Here is a 17,176-nt window from a genome sequence, read left to right as displayed (position 1 = left end):
AATAATTCATGATAAAATATTTTATTTTGTGCAATTATATTTAAAAACACCACAAGGTGAATATCAGAGCATATCTGGGAGAAATTTTAACAAACGATATAGTTAAACTTCTCCAATAGAAGACACCTATCGTTGTGACACTCTTCTTTGTGGCTGTTGATATAATTTGACACAATTACTAAACGCAAGCCTCTATAGACTCAACCACAAAAATAGAAATAGTCAATTTAAAACTTAGAAAAGCGGGATATTATTGAGACTTATAATTTCAAAAACAGCAATTAGTATCAAATAAAGAAGGAACACCCTTTTTATCTTCATTTATTGGTTATAGTTACTCATATAATTTTCTTGATTCATCCGAATTTCTTTCTAAAATGTTCATAATTCTAAAATTTCGAGATAAAAACACTGTCAACATTACAGAGGTTTTTATCTTTGGTCCGATACTTTGTGTTATATTTAATTTTATTTGGTAGGGGCCATATCTTTATATAATATATAGCATTTTTGCTATATATAAAACTGGAATCCACAATCAGACTTTTGGGCTTATATTTTCGTTTCTACAGCTCAAAAATATATTTACTATATTCTATCAATTTTAAACCAAAAAGATGCGAACGTTGACGGCTTATTTAAAAACCTAAAAAATATAAAAAAAAATCCAAACGAATTTGCTTTATTTATTTATGTTTTACTTCTTTTACTTTTTAGGAAGTTTACTTTACATTAATAGGAACTATTGCAGAACTGCTGCGTCTCTCTGTTTGACTCCCCAGTACTTCTTTTCCACGTAAACACCGTAGATTGGGCCCTTTCTCATAGGCGGCAGTCATTATGTGCAGGAAATAGGATTCTGTCTACTATTCATCTCTAAGGTAAACAAGCTACAGCCACACTCTACACTTACCTATATCCTTGCTGAACGGTGTAGGATCTTTTTCCATACTGGAGGCACAGTTCAACGGCTTACACAGCAACATCCAATTTATCATGGCTTGCCAATTTTTTATCGTTTATTTCACTGGCCGCAACTAAAAAATAAAAATATTATTAATTATAATTCCTATATCAAACATCGGTATCTGCTATCCTAATTATTTTGATTTTTTTAATTAGAATAGAAGGATTGATTAAATAATATATTTAATGACAACGCAAATACGGAACTTATCACCAAAAACTTTGAAATCTATTTTTTTTATAAATAATACGTTGGAAGGTGCCTTCTGTTTTTAAGATAAAAAGTTAGGTCTGAAAATCATAGCAATAAAGTAAATATTCCTTGTTCGATAATGACGAACCACCCAGGTAAGATAATATACATATAAATAATCTCTAATCGAATAAAATTGCAAATGATTATTATCATTAAATAAAATTAAATATTTGTAAAAAAGCAAAAAAATTACAGAAATTGAATCCAAGATGCCCGCTTTTACCAACATAATATACCTAGACAGTTTTTATATAATTTTAGTAATTATGTTCAGCCTCTAAAAAGGTTTTTTTGCAAACCGTTTTAAAATTAAATAAATAAAATAAAAAAAAGCCTCGCATATCAATTGATATTTGAATAAAGCCTGGCTGAAATATAGTTTTTGATTTTTGTTTTTTTACTAAATTTATTTAATTATATTCTTAAATTCATGTAAAATACTATTCTGTCACTAAATGAGCGCACACTTCATGTATTTTTATGAAATCCTTATTCGCCAGATGCAATGTTTTATTTTTATGATCACTTCTTAGATACAGAAACGACCATAGCAAATACCATATAAAAAAATTAAATTGTTTCAATCTTTTTTTGGCATACATATTATGATAAATCTAAATTTTTTGCGGTGGTGATTTATAGGTCTAATTACCATTATTTTACACATGAGTTGATTTTGCTTCATGAGTATATTTTATCATGTCTTAATATTGTTCAATTATGGCACCAAATACCTATTTAGAACCAAGTTATATGTATTTATTTTATAAAGATTTATTAAATTCTTTTATCGACATATTCCTCCATAAATACATTTTACCATAATAACATTATCCAACCCCAATTTTTTTTTGCATTTTTTTAACTTCACCGTTGTTTAAAACCCCTTTTTGACTAATATTATCATTCAAACTCAATGCCCAATATCAGGATGAATTGCACTAGTTTTTTTAAATTTTGTCTCTGTGAAATAAATATTTCACATTAAAGCACATATTTGCAAGTTCCATTGAGATCGTAAGACTAACAACCATGGTTTGTACTGATTTTATTTGGTGTTAAACCTTTCTTTTTATGTGAACAAAAATATACAGCAAGCCATATGATAGTAGGATGTCTATTACATTTCAATGAATATTTTTTATATAATAAATTAAACCAGATAAAATGCTTTAATTTAGCATTTTATGATTGATTTCTTTATTTAGAATTTATCTACAGAAAATGTATATGAGACCTTAGAATAATATTGTTTAGATTTCACAATATTCTTGTCATTAGATATTCACATGTATCAAACGCATACTTACCAAAAATAATCAAAAATGTGCAAAAAAATGATTTTAATCTGCTGGTAGTCAACTTTGGGTATATAGAACTATAATCTGCTATTTCAAAAAGCCGTTTCGAACGCCTTAGCGTCTTTTTTCACACTTCTAGCAACGTTATACGGATTACAAAGAAGGCAAGATTTTTTCAGTGGCATGAAAATTTAGACCATGCATACATTTCATTATAATTAGCGTTTCCTTGCCAGTATTTTATTTACAATAGTTTATTTCAGAAGTCGAATATAGTGGGGTAGGTGAAGGTAAAAATCCCCAGCCGATAGTTATCAAATTCTCTTCTTCAAACCAGTTTATTATTATAACACAAATATAGTAAAAAATATATATATACCTTCTAACTTCACACTACTAAAGTGAAAAATATAATAATTTACTGGCCCAAAAAAGTAAACAACCAAAAAATGCAGAATAATCTATTGTGAAAAAGCTGGAAACACATTAAAATGAGATTAGGCGAATTATGTTACAGACACCTTATTAAAATATAAGCTTCATATAGATTTTTTGAATATCCATAAATTTTAGCACAAAATAAACAGATTTCTGCATATTACAGATAGAACACTGCTTCGGCAAAAAAACAATATCTATGCAACCAAAGTATCTTTTAAATCAAATTTAAAACTCAAATATCCTTTTAAATTGATATGAATAAAAGATAACCATCATGTGAAAGATATGCAAATAAAAAAAATGTATATTTCTCAAATTTTAAACCCTTAAAGATGTTTAAATGCATCAAAGATTGTCTTTAAGTTTATTCCATATTAAAAAACATATACAGAAAGTCTTTCATCCGAAATAAAGTTTTTTCTTGCGCGATGTACTTGAAGTCAAAGATTTACATGGTCTCTATGGTATATAAAAATACAAAAAAACCCCAAATCGCATCGATATTTATATAAATTTTAGATACCAGTATTAATTAGACCTTTTTTTTAGTTTAAAATTTATATTGATATACAAAGAGATCTAAATTTTTGTATTTAAGGTCTAATTTTCATAGCAAAAGTATTTTCCATAAAAATTAAAACATAGCTAACACATAAAAAATAAAATAAACCAAAAAATCATTCCCTTTAAATAAGAAACTATCAAAGAGAACATATAAATCAATATAATTTTCATTTAAAAGTAAAAAAATCGTAAAAAAATTGTTAAAAAGCATCTTTTTTCATAAAAAATGGATACAATTTTGGCCAAATTATAAACTCAAATAAAAAAAAGCTGTCCAAAAGCAATATTAAATCTCTGTTACTATAGTTTTTGGCCTATATATGGAAAAATGTATTTCTTTTGAAATTAAGCAACCCTATTTCCTATAAAAATAAATGTGAAAGATGTTATATAATACATTTGTTTCAGATTTTATTTTTTCAATGCCCTTTTTTTTTAAAAGGTAGTGATTAGTTTACTCTACCTATTATTTTTTTTGGGCGTATGATTTCTAAAAATAATGCTGCTAGTTAATCACAACTAATTATTTTATGATCTTTTGATTTTATCTTGGAAGAAGTATTTTTATAGATTCGATGAATTTCGGCCGCCTATAAAATATTTTGCATATATAATGATTCTAGAAACGTTATGTATTTTGTAGCTGTGATTACTCTATTCTATTCTATTCTATTATCATTATACTTTATATTATTTATTTATACCATGAATTTATATAAATTTATATTTTATGCATTCAGATTTTCGTTTAGTTTGATCTTTCCTATTTATTTTTTCAATCTAAATAATTTTTTTCATTATTGTCTATCATGATACAAAAAGAGTTATATAGAGGTATTAGGTTCGTAGATGCATGTATTTTTGTTTTATAAAATTATGCTCTTTAATTTTTTAAAACGCGTTTATATTCATTTTGATCGAATTTTGAGATAAGTTAGTCTTTTCTTTTTTTTATCGTTAATGTTCTATATTATTTTAATGCACTGTGCACATGCCGCAAAATTAATCAGGGCAATGTGCCTTTCCCCCAAAATTATATATTAAATTGTTATTATTTATGTTGATTCGTAATTAAAAAAAATACAGATATTAAATGATCAATTTTTATAGGGTACCAATTCTGTATATTCGTTTATCACTAAATATAGAATGGTCTAGATTAAAAAAAACCAAAAAATTATCATTATAAATCTTTGATATAATACTGTTTCTGTTTTCATAAATTATATTTATAAAACTTAGCCGATTAATCAAGAATAATAATACCTTTTATTTTATTTGATTAGTGTGATACTATCTAATTTAAACCTATAAACTATGATAGGCAGAACATCAAAGAGAAATTACGGCACCCTACATTCATATGAACATGATTTCGTAAATTTATGCATAAGTTATATAAATTAACAAGAGAAAAGACTAATGAAAAAAGTAATATACCAATAAAAGATATAGATCCCTGCCGATTTTCAAGCAGACATTTTTATCATGTAATTGACTATTTTAATTGTTCATTATATATAATTCTAGCGTTCAAATTTCTTAGATATCATATTAATGCATAAAAGATAAGACTATATATATGCGTATTATAGATAAGCATAATAAATATAATAAATGTATGTAAATTGAGATAAAAAGTGCAATTATGAGCGAAAATTTAGTGAATAGGCTAACGATATATTTTTGGCCCTGAAATATTAAAAATGAGCTAGCCAATCACGGTAAATATAATTTATGACTTTAAGAAACTTTTCATATGACAAAAATGATTCAATTCCACAAGAATCTAAGATGAATGCTGCCAATGATATTGGTAAATATCTATTTATGAAAAATAAACATTTCTATCGATTTTATTTTTTTTGCGCATATATATACAAATATGTATAAATTTATAAATTGTTGGTTTCAAAATACAGAAAAGGTTACGATAATTTTCTATTTATGCGTTTATTTAAAGCTTGAAGTTTTTTTTCCAAAAAAATAATTTGCTTTTAAAATCTAAAATTTGAGTTTTATTTAGGTTAAAAAAAGGGGGTGGAGGAAAGGTTTTTGCTGTATTTTGGCTTGTATTTATATAACATCAATAAAAAATAATGTTTTATATCATATTAGTCTTCATTAATAAATGGTTATTTTATTGCTGTTTTTAAACCAAGAACGTTTATATCAATTTCATTGCTTAAAATTGTAAGTGTTTTATTCGTTGACAAAATATGTAATATAATCACAAAAAACATTTATCATCGGTTTAGCGGGATTCAAGATTCCACTGGACTTTCATTTGAGAACAATTTGTATTTAAACTATTACCGACTGCGTTTTATTTTCAATCATTTCCATTCTATATATATTTATAAGAAAAAGCAAAAAAAATCGAATTTAATGATAAAGAACACAATTTATCACAGATTATATGTTTGATTTTAGTGATAAAGTATATTTTTTTATTTACAAAATATTTCAAGCGGTATTATTGGATGAAAATTCACATATTTCATATATGAAATAGCAAAATATGAATTTCATTTTTCAAACATTAACTATAATTGAATCTATCAATAAAATTTGTATTTACCAAAGATTCAATATTTCAAGAATTTAGACTTCATAAATCGATCTTAAAATATTGCGCACAATATACATTATTTTATTATTCTTTCCACAAACCTGAGATTTCCTTTTCCAAAATAAAACTAAATACGGTTTTGATACATATATTTCAAAACTCGTTATGAACAGATGATACAGGATTCCCTTTGAAAGAAAAAAAATTTCAGACTATCTCCACCTAATTATCACCTGATTAATTATATATGTGATTTTTCTTTATTAAGAACCATATTAAATAATTAGATTATTTCTTAAAGATTTGATAAAATCAAATTTCATGTATACAGCGTTTATAGAACCACAACAATTAATATATAATTTTTTTTTAAAAAGACATAGGCATAAAGCAAATGTTGAGTCAGAACTTCGTTTTTTTCGTCTATAAGTTGCATTAATAAAAATATTTTATAGTTCTAGATTTGACCTGACACTTTACTCGAATAGAATTTTATACCTATAAACTTGTTTGATTAAAGGAATTTAGTTCGCTTTTTTGTAATTATAGACCGAGTTGTAGAATTTTTTTATCACACATAAATTTTAAAAAGAAATTACTATTTCCATATAAATTTGCTCAGCAAAATGAATTTATTATATATTTCAATAAAAAGCAAAGAAAATTAAATATACCGGCATTATGATTCTAACAAGGAGCATATATGTTCTTAAAAGCATTTTTATTAGATTTATATTATCCTATGATTTTAATATTATCTATATTTATTCTTAAAACATTTAAATTAATTTTAAAAAATATATAAAATCTTTGTTTTAATTTTTAATCTTACAGTTAAACGTGTAAAGTTTTCAGCACAATATACTTTTAGTAACTATTTAAGAAGCACTTAAAGAAACAAATATTTTGTAATATAATCTTATTACGCTATTATAGCTTAAAAAACAGAAAAAAATTGGACAAATAGTTGGAAAGAACTGGGAATAATTACATCTGAAAATTATAATTTTCTATGTATAAATAAAAACATAAAATAATGCACAAGAAAATCATTATAGTTGGTAAACATGAAGTTCTAATAATTTGAAGTTTAGATTTTACGACATACAATTATAAATTTTTTAGAACTTAAGATAATCACATAATCGAAACTTTGATACAAGAACGACAGAAAAAAAATATTTAAATGTAGTTACATCGTTAACTTGCATTATTCACATAAAAAAATATAATTATCATCTAAAGTAAAAAGTTCGATTAGAAATATATAATATAAATCAAAGGTAAATGATAAATTTCAAATAAATGAAAATATCATTCATATATGATATATATGGAAATCATTTAAAATAGAAATAATATCTCTTTTTGTAGACAATGTTCCTATAATGGCCATTAAATACCAAAGTACACTATCTTTATTACAATAAACCATCATGTCAAGATTCGATAATCATAATTTGATTACAATTTCATTCACATATTTCTGAAATACTTATTGATTATGTTTTATTTTCGAAGTTTCTGTTTTACCATAGATATTCAGAAATTTACGTTATTTGTTCTTTTTATGTATTTTTTTGATGCGAAATGATTTTTTGTTTTACTATAAAATAATAAATATTCTTGAAAACACCAGCGAAAACCACCCCAAAGTTCAATTCTATAAAAGCAAAAAAGACACAGACACCTGTTCAAAAAAACATGATCTGATTTTTTATTATGGTGAAATACATCGCAATCATATTAACAATTTGAAAGATGCTTGTAATAAAATATTGCACGAAGGGACACTAAATTTTTGTTAAAAATAATTCATATAGATATAAAATTGTGATTTTAAACCTATTTAGCTAGCCAAAAAAATATTATTTATATGTTTTCAGCAAATAATTAAAAAAAGAACATAAAAAAGGTATAATTACAACGTCTAATGCGTAGTAATAAATATAAAAACTTAGAAAAAAAATAGATGTAAAAATATCACATAAAATATGCAAACCATAATTAAACAATTATTTGGCATTTAAACACATTTATACATATGTAACGAAATTTCCAGGAAGGTAGTCTCATAAAATACTCATCGCAAATAATAAATTATAGCTGTATGTTTAAGTAATTTATAATAAGAAACATGTGATGGTTTTTAAAAAGTTATACATAGACATGTTGTTATAAAAAAAATGTTTCGTATTTTTAAAAACATATGGTAATGAAAATAAATAGATAACTTTACGCATAATGTTCAAGCAAAAATATATAATTAAATTATTGTGAGTCAAAAACGAATGTACATTTGTTTGAATGAAGAACATAATTTTAATTATATTAAAGATGAATAAACTTCAATAAGTTTGACTGCCAAATAGTTTGAAATGAATGATCCGCTATGTATGAAACATGTGATTGATAAGCCTCATAATTAATAAAAATACTAAAAAGGTATATTTATCTTTAACAAATGAAATCGGGGATAGAGATGAAATTTAAATATAATAAAAAAGAGATAGAAAATCATATAATGTATTTTAGAATTTATTTGCATACATCGATGTAAACATTAAAAATGGTTGTTATTTATAAAAAAATACGCAAATATACTTCTTATTTAAAGTCTTTTATCTTTTGAATGAATATTAAACATGTCAGTTTATCGATATTATCGTCTTTATTAAAAAAAAATTTTCCTAATTAAAGTTTAATTCACACGAGAAACCTTTTTGGTTGAAATTCATAACTTTGATAAATTTTTTCAAGTTTCGATTATTTAGACTTGTGATTGAGAAAGAAACCATATTTTATATGATATATTAACAGTAAAAAACCCCTAAAATAATAGATAAGATTTCGAATTTATTGGTATATTTTTATAAATAGACGATCATGTTCATGCACTATAATTTTTTTCTTTTACGGCTAGAACCATAACATAATTTTCGACCTTTTATTTGGGGGTTTACATTTTGATATTAATTAATACTATATTCAATTTGAAAAATTCATATAAACTAAAACGTGTAGTTTAATTTGTGTGCAAAGGCATCTTACGGGTACTAAATATAATCAAAATTCAAAGACGTATCCGTGCATATCATTCTTTGCAGTAACAGGAGTTTAATTAAATTATTAATATCAATTAAAAACAATTTCAACCTTTTTTATGTGCCATTATGCTATTAGAATTTCAAAAAAAATTGCTTTTTTTATATTCCACAATTAAATTTTATAATCCGGGGGGGGTTAAAATATTTATAATAATATTTTAACACATTTAGCAATTGATAGTAATAATGTATATTTTTTTCTTTGCCATTGAACTGTATTTTTTTCCATAAAATGATTATTTCCTGCTTATTAGTGATTTCAATAAAAATATACATTTCTGATAAAATTCCATACGTCTATTTACCACTAATAATAGGTTTTATAATAATCCCGGGGTAAACTACTTGTTTTATTTGTGTGGTATTAATGGCGACCAAGAATACATTATATGTGCAAACTGCTGTAAACGGCGACACTGTGGCCACTATCCGGTTTTAATTCAAAAAATATTTTTTTTTCTCGATTTATTCATATATCTTGGTGCCTTATAATCACATTTCTAATTAAAATGAAATTTTTCACAGACAGAAGCATTACGAACAAAGAAGTGATTTATATCACATATTTTTTTTGCCCCTAAGAATAAAATATAATTAAAAAAAAATAGAATAAAGAATGTCAAATATATTTTTAATTTATGAAATCTTTTAATATTTGATTTTGTATTTTAAGTTTTCGAATTAAGTCTTGATTTTTATATGATGAAATTCCACTCAATTTTTCTCTACAATAAGCGATTCTGGCCTTTAGATCGTTCACGTTGCCACTATACATTTTTCTTTCGAGAAATAAAGAGAATTTAGCATTTATATCCTTTAAGGCTAGAAAAATGCGATTCTTTTTCTCTTCGTATATTCTTAAACGTTGCTGTAAATTTTTTTGTATACTTCGAACTTCGTTATAATAATTTTCAATATTTTTGCGAACAGATTTTATTTCGCATAGTATGATTTTAAATTTATCAATATATTCACCCCTAAAATTATTTAACTCTCTTTTAAAATTTAGAAGATCTAATTCATTGTCAATGTGATCTTTTCTGTGCGTCTTTTCTTCCTTAAAATCAATAAACTTAAAAAGATCATCTACTTCGTCATCAGCATTGCTTTCCTTTAAAATTAGATTGCCTAAGCTTGATTCAACAATGCATTTCTTTTCGAAGAAATCTATAAAGACCAAATATTTTTCACAAACTGCAATATTTCCAATAAAATAATTCATTTTATCATTCAAAATTCCCACTGGATGATCATTTAATAAATAAAGACCATTCGAAATACAGAAAGTATAATTTCCATATGATTTTAAAAAACAACGTTTTTTATTAGTTTTATGATAATATAAAGGCCTCAGCATATTTTGGTTTTTTGTAAATACTACAAATCCATTTTGATGGGAAATAAAAAACTTATTTTCATTAAATATTAATTGTTTGGAAGTATTATCATCAAATAAATGATTTTCGCCCATTAATCGTTTAATTTCTTTGTCAAACTTTATTCGGCCAGATCTAATAAAATTATCGGTTTCATAAATTCTTCCTTCATTCGTTAAAACATAACAAATATTATTTTTCATAAAAATGTCCATTATACTTTCATTAAAGTCTTGCATAATTCTTACTTTCTTAAATTCAAATTCATTTGTCAGAATCTCGATGAATTTGGTATCCTCATATATAAAAGCAATAAACTTAGAACTGTTTTGAGTGATAATTCTTTTTGGAACTTTTATAAGCATCAATTCATTTAAAGTGCTTCCATTGCGAGTCAACTTTTTAATCTTATTGCCATATATTATAATCAGATCTGTCTTATATGCATATAAACTATCCACCTCAATATCCTTGACTATTGTACTAATATTGTTGTTAAATGGATTTAGTTTACAAAGAGATCTATTCTCGAAAAAATATATGTCGTCTTCAAGCATCGTGGATATCTTTAAATTATTTTTTATTGAGATAAATACTTTTCTTAAATTATAGTTCATGTCGAGTGTTTAGTTGATTTCTGGGTTTGAAGGATTAAAAAATATATTCTAACCAAATACTTTTAGACAGCCCATAGTAAAAAGTATAATAAAATAAATATTCGACAAAAAATAAAAGAATAACCGAATTTAATCCACAGGAGATTAACAGAACATATAAAAATTGTTGATAGTATTAGAATTATAATAAATAAATAACAGATTATGGAATTTTGATTCTTAATTACATGGATGAAAATCTACGCAAGCTAAAATGTTTATATTTTCTTCTTGCGAAAAAATTCGGGTCTTTAAAAAAATTCTGCCTTAAACATCAAATAAAAATAAATCTAAGATTTATGTGGAAATGTGATAAAATCATGCCATATATTTTTATGGCATCATTAAAAATATTTATACCCACTGGTCATATTTGAATAGAAAAAATAGAAGAATAAGAATTTAACTTTTATATTGACTGAAAACCAACCTAGCTTTTTATTTGAACTTGATCAATAGATTTTTATTAAAATTTTTATTTTATGCATAAAATAAATATTCATTACGTGTTTATCATTAGATTCGTTGAATAATGCTGTGAATTTGAACAAAATATTTTTCATTATCATTTAAAAAGACCGAAATTTAAATATTAAAAAAATAAACTTATAAAGAATAAGAAGCGCATAACAAATTATTTGATGAAAATTCAAAATATATAAGGCTCAACTTATTTCATCAATTTTTCTGGATAAGGAGAAAATGAAAAAGGAATAGACCTAATAGTTATTAGTTATTGAAGTAAATCGCAGACTGAAAATGACACAATAAAATATTTTCTACATAAGTAAATTGTATTATATGACCTCTCAACTGCATAAAAATATTAATTAAAACATTGTCTTTTTTTATTCAAAAAAACATCACAAATAACGAATATTATTCTTGTGAATATAGAATTTGCATTTGTGAATACTATATATTATAATAATTGTGTATAATTTAGATTTTGCTGTGCGAAAATTTGAATGATCAGAGCTTTTTTTGTTCATGGTATTTTATATTACAAAATAAAAATTCAATTGATATATCTTTTTAAGACACTAAATAAAAGAGATTTTAAGTCATCAAAAAAATTTATAGACAAAATTATGGAAAACAAATAGTCTATAGTTATCAGTAAAAAAATGTATGATTCATATTTCTATAATATTTTATTCAAAAAAAGCTTTAGTACACCTTGAATCGCTATAAGTAATATACAAAATTGATTTTTTTAAAAACTTATAAACGCTCATATATAGTAGTCAAAAAAAAACTTGTTTAGTACATAAATTAGAATTTTCAAAATAAATAATAATTTTTCTGGTATTCTCTAAATGTATTCGCAAAATTATGTTAAATTTCTGTTTTTCAAGTATTATATTGTCTTTATACTAAATCCTTTATTTATAAACCAGAAATGGCGTATCTGTCTCCTTATACAAAGAAAGTATATCAAGCTGTGTTATTTTATACGGTGAATAAACTCTAGAATAAAAATTATATAATTTATATAGAAGTCTAATTTTTACAAGTTTTTCATATCTATTATGCAAACAAAAAAATTTGTCATTTTTAGATACCATTTAAACATATATGAACAAGATTCTTATACCATCTCCTACGTCAAATTTATATTTATACGAAAAAAAAAAATTAAAACGTAATTTCACATATTTTAAAACTAAAAAGGTATATTTATATGGTTTTATATAAAATTTTTTTTCTGATGTAGTTATTATTCTAAATATAAAGTTCTGTACTTTTTATTTGCTCGATAAGTTCTTTATTTGGCATTCCTAATCTAATTGAATACAAAACATCAATACAAAGGTGATAAAAAGTATACTTAACATTAATTCTAAACAAATTCGTTTAACGTTGAAATAATTGCGTTTGCATAATCCAAATTAAAAAAATTGCTAAATTACATCAGATAAAAATTCCACATTTTTATTGATTGTAGATTTGATCTTGAGCCTATACGAAACAATGCCACAATATGATTAATATTTTAAAAATATATAATTCTTTGAGTTTTATAACCTCGATACTTTTTTCATTATTTTGATGATCTTATTTACAATTGAAAACTTATTTTTATTATTAATTCCAAACAATATCAATTGTAAACACTCAAACTTTTATATATAATGTTTAAATTATGTAATATAATGGATGTAATTTTTTATAATACAATATGGATAATTTGTTATTACAGATACTATTTTCTTAAAAAAACAAAAAAACTGTAGACTATTTGAATCCACACATCTAAAATCCAGAATCGGAAGTAAATACTCACATAATATATGCTACTTGTAATTCAAGTACAGCATAAGCTTTAAACGAGTTATAATATATAGAATAAAAGTGGCTACTATGTTACATGACCTAAATAACCATTTTAGTGTTAGATTATATAATATTTATATATTCAGTATCAAAATGTATATAAAACCATTAAAAAATTTTTTTAGCAATTCTAATGAAATATATCAAAAATATGAAATCTTGATTCTTGTATTTCTAAATTATTTTTGAAATAATGCACCGTATTTATATAAGTTTATATAACAACATACCTTTCGATCATGAATAAAACATCCGGAATTTATTTTTTAAATCAATTTTTTTGTCCATAAAAATCCACAGAAATTATCAATCCACAAATTTATCACACTTATATTATCATTAAAGACAATCAAATTCTCATTACGTTAGTTTTCGCACAAAAAAATCACAAAATAATAATCCTTTATATATTATTAAATTCGAACTTAGAGAAATTAGACAATAAAAAAACGCATATAAACTTGAATTTTAGATAATATTCTCTGAAATAGGTACCCATCGGTAGAAATATTTAGTTAGTAAGATGTAAAGAACAAAATTTTACAGCTTTATGTATCTTATTTCAGTAAATTATAATTATAAAAATAAATAAAATGCAAAATATTACGAAACGATGATCTTCGCTATTTTTTTCATATCTATCTATGCATATATTAGAATAAAAACAAATCCGTTTGAGCAAATTAAATTAATAAGTTGTTTTTTTTTCGTTCTAAAGAAGTTTCCGATACAAAATTTAGAGTTTTGATAAAATATATTTCAATGAGGTAAGATATAAAAAATTATTTTAAAAAAGTTAAAAAAACAAAAAAATATACCTTTAATGTTGGTAGGGGCAAAAAGGTAATACACACGCACTCTTAAGAAGTTTGACTATTATTTCACTCAATGTTATTTTTAGTGCTTATAGAATATAGTACTAATTCATTAGCTTCAATATATAGGAAGGAATTTCTTAGTTCTTCTCCAAAATTGATGACAGCAAAACTGACATATTTTACAAATTAAAAATGCTTATATCCAGAGAAATCAAATTAAAGAAAATAAAAACGTCAGTAAAATTTAGAATTTTGCACTGATAAATTGAATCCTAAAATAATTAAACAATAAAATCTAATTCTTCTCCTTATTATGTTAGAGTTTGGTAAATGTTGCCTGTTCCCGACATAGTTTCCTTCAATCAAATTTATATGCACTTCAGTTTTAAAAAAAGATATGATAGCTAGTTATTTATCCTATATAGTCCCAAAAATATTTAAAACCATGTTATATCTTTTTTAACAGTTAAATAAATAAATTTTTGCGTCTTCGTGAACATCCTTCTTGGAAATATCTATTGTGCTAGCAACATGAATATCTGGCATATAAAGTGTAATATTTTATGTGCTTCCGATGTTTCCACTATGCAAATAATAATTAAACTATCTAAAAAACATTCCACATATCATTTTTAATAGACTTAAAATGTCTACATCACTTCCATTAATTTTAATAGAAACCAAAAAGCAAATATATTTAACGATAAAATTTTGTAAAACTTTACAATTTTGCCAAGAGCATGGTTTCTTACACATTAAAACAAAAAAATTGAAAAATTAGGTCTCAATATGCAATATAACTTATTTGTGCAAAATTCTGTGCATAAACAAACCTTTTTCGCAGCAAAATCGTGAATTATGGATTTTTACCAATATGAACCTTCCTTTAAACGCATATAACAATAGTTGTTACAAATTTTATACCACGCATCTTATACATTCCTATTTTTTTTAGAACATAATAGACTATTCCTCATCTGTAGGCACCTAATTAATGTATTCTAAGAGTCGATAAAATAAAAAATTTAGATTTCTTGATTTCGGAGAATATTAAGAGATTTAACTTTCAATATCTAAACTAAAGGGTTAAAGAAAAAAAATACAGTCCGATTTACGTAAATATATGTGAAAAGATTACAGGAATAAATATGTAAACTTTTTTTACATATAAGTAAAAATTTTTTACAGTATATACACATATGCTGTTTACAGAATCAGTGGGTCATTCTTAGAAAACATAAATATAAACAAGTCTGCTTATTAAAAATTTAATATTTCTTCCTACACATTATTTATGTCTTTATTTAGTATACTACAGCATAAAATATTATTATTTGGTGAATAAATCGAATCAAAATTTTGTAAAGATCTAGATGTTCGACATTCGATAAATATGTTGCGTTGAATCGATACAATATTTATCTTTCTAAAATTCAAGCCTGTAATTCATTGATTAATGACCTTCCACATAATAAGTATGTAAATTGTTAACTTTGCAATGTATTTTAGTTTTTTTTCCAGTTTTAAACCCACCTCTTGATGTGAAGTTTTGTATTAAATGATTTAATCGTCGTTTCGAATTTTATTTATTACGATAATGTATTCTTGAACCTTTCCTATATATAAAAAATGTTTTAGTGATAATACACGGTCTAACAAATTCTTTATATATGTTTACTTAACCTTATATTTTAGCATTCTTATATTTGGAAATAACCTATTTTACTTATAAAATACACGTAATCTTATGCTTACGCTACATATATTATAGTGGCAGGGCTGATATTTCCTTTTTTTTCCATTGTAATATTTTCGATTTAAATATTTTTAGCCTCTTAATTTTTTTTTCATCTAGAAAATCTTCTATTGCTCCTTTTCTAAGCTAAAGATTAGATATATCTGTGAAATCTATGTTATTGTACTTTTTGCGAATTTTCTTGATAAAAATATTGTAATTATGTTCATATCATCTGGAAAATTATCGAATCTTATTTCCATTAATGATATTTTTCATTTATATAAACATCACGAGTATCGAAGTTTTTTTTTTGACTTTACAATATTTTTTCTCCTTTAATATCTAATACTAATCAATTATTTCGATTACTAGCTATTGAAATCGATCATACGCAAAATAATGACCTTATTTTTTGATATTTAATTAATTTTAGAAAATTATTTGAAATGTTTGTTACTATAAAGTATTTGGTTCGCGTGTATTTTTTTTCCAATGAAAACAATAAAATTACGATGTGTAGATAATATTTTTGACTCTAACGCGTATAAAAGAAAACCAAATTAATATAAATCTAACCATAAATATAAATAAGTTTTATCTATAAAAGATATATTCACTTGATATAAATATTTTACCGTTTTATCCACCTTTATATATATTTTTTTGCCTTAAATAGCGAGTCTATCTCGGTTTCATTGTATCTTTTGCCACCTGTGTATGCAAAAAATCGATTTTCATTTGAATAATATGATTAACAATTAATTATTTAATGTAATTTATAATTAAATAACTACATATTTGACATACAATGAATCGAAAATATATATAGCTCATGCATAAATTTATGCATAATAAAGGGATAAAATAACATCTTTTTCGTTTTTACTGATAAAAAAAGGATAAAATTTATTAAAAAATACTATTTGCCACTTCACTATATATTTTTATATATAAGTGTTTTAAGTGCAATCATACATCATCATCTGAAAGGAAACTATAAAAATAGCATGATATTCGGCTAAAAGCATATATTGCATAAAAACA

The sequence above is a fragment of the Rhyacophila brunnea genome, unplaced genomic scaffold (genome assembly GCF_057557595.1).
Source record: "Rhyacophila brunnea isolate RB1 unplaced genomic scaffold, BYU_Rbru_1.0 scaffold_35, whole genome shotgun sequence".
NCBI classification, from domain to species: domain Eukaryota; kingdom Metazoa; phylum Arthropoda; class Insecta; order Trichoptera; family Rhyacophilidae; genus Rhyacophila; species Rhyacophila brunnea.
The sequence above is the reverse complement of the archived record's forward strand: the minus strand, read 5'-3'. Positions refer to the sequence as shown.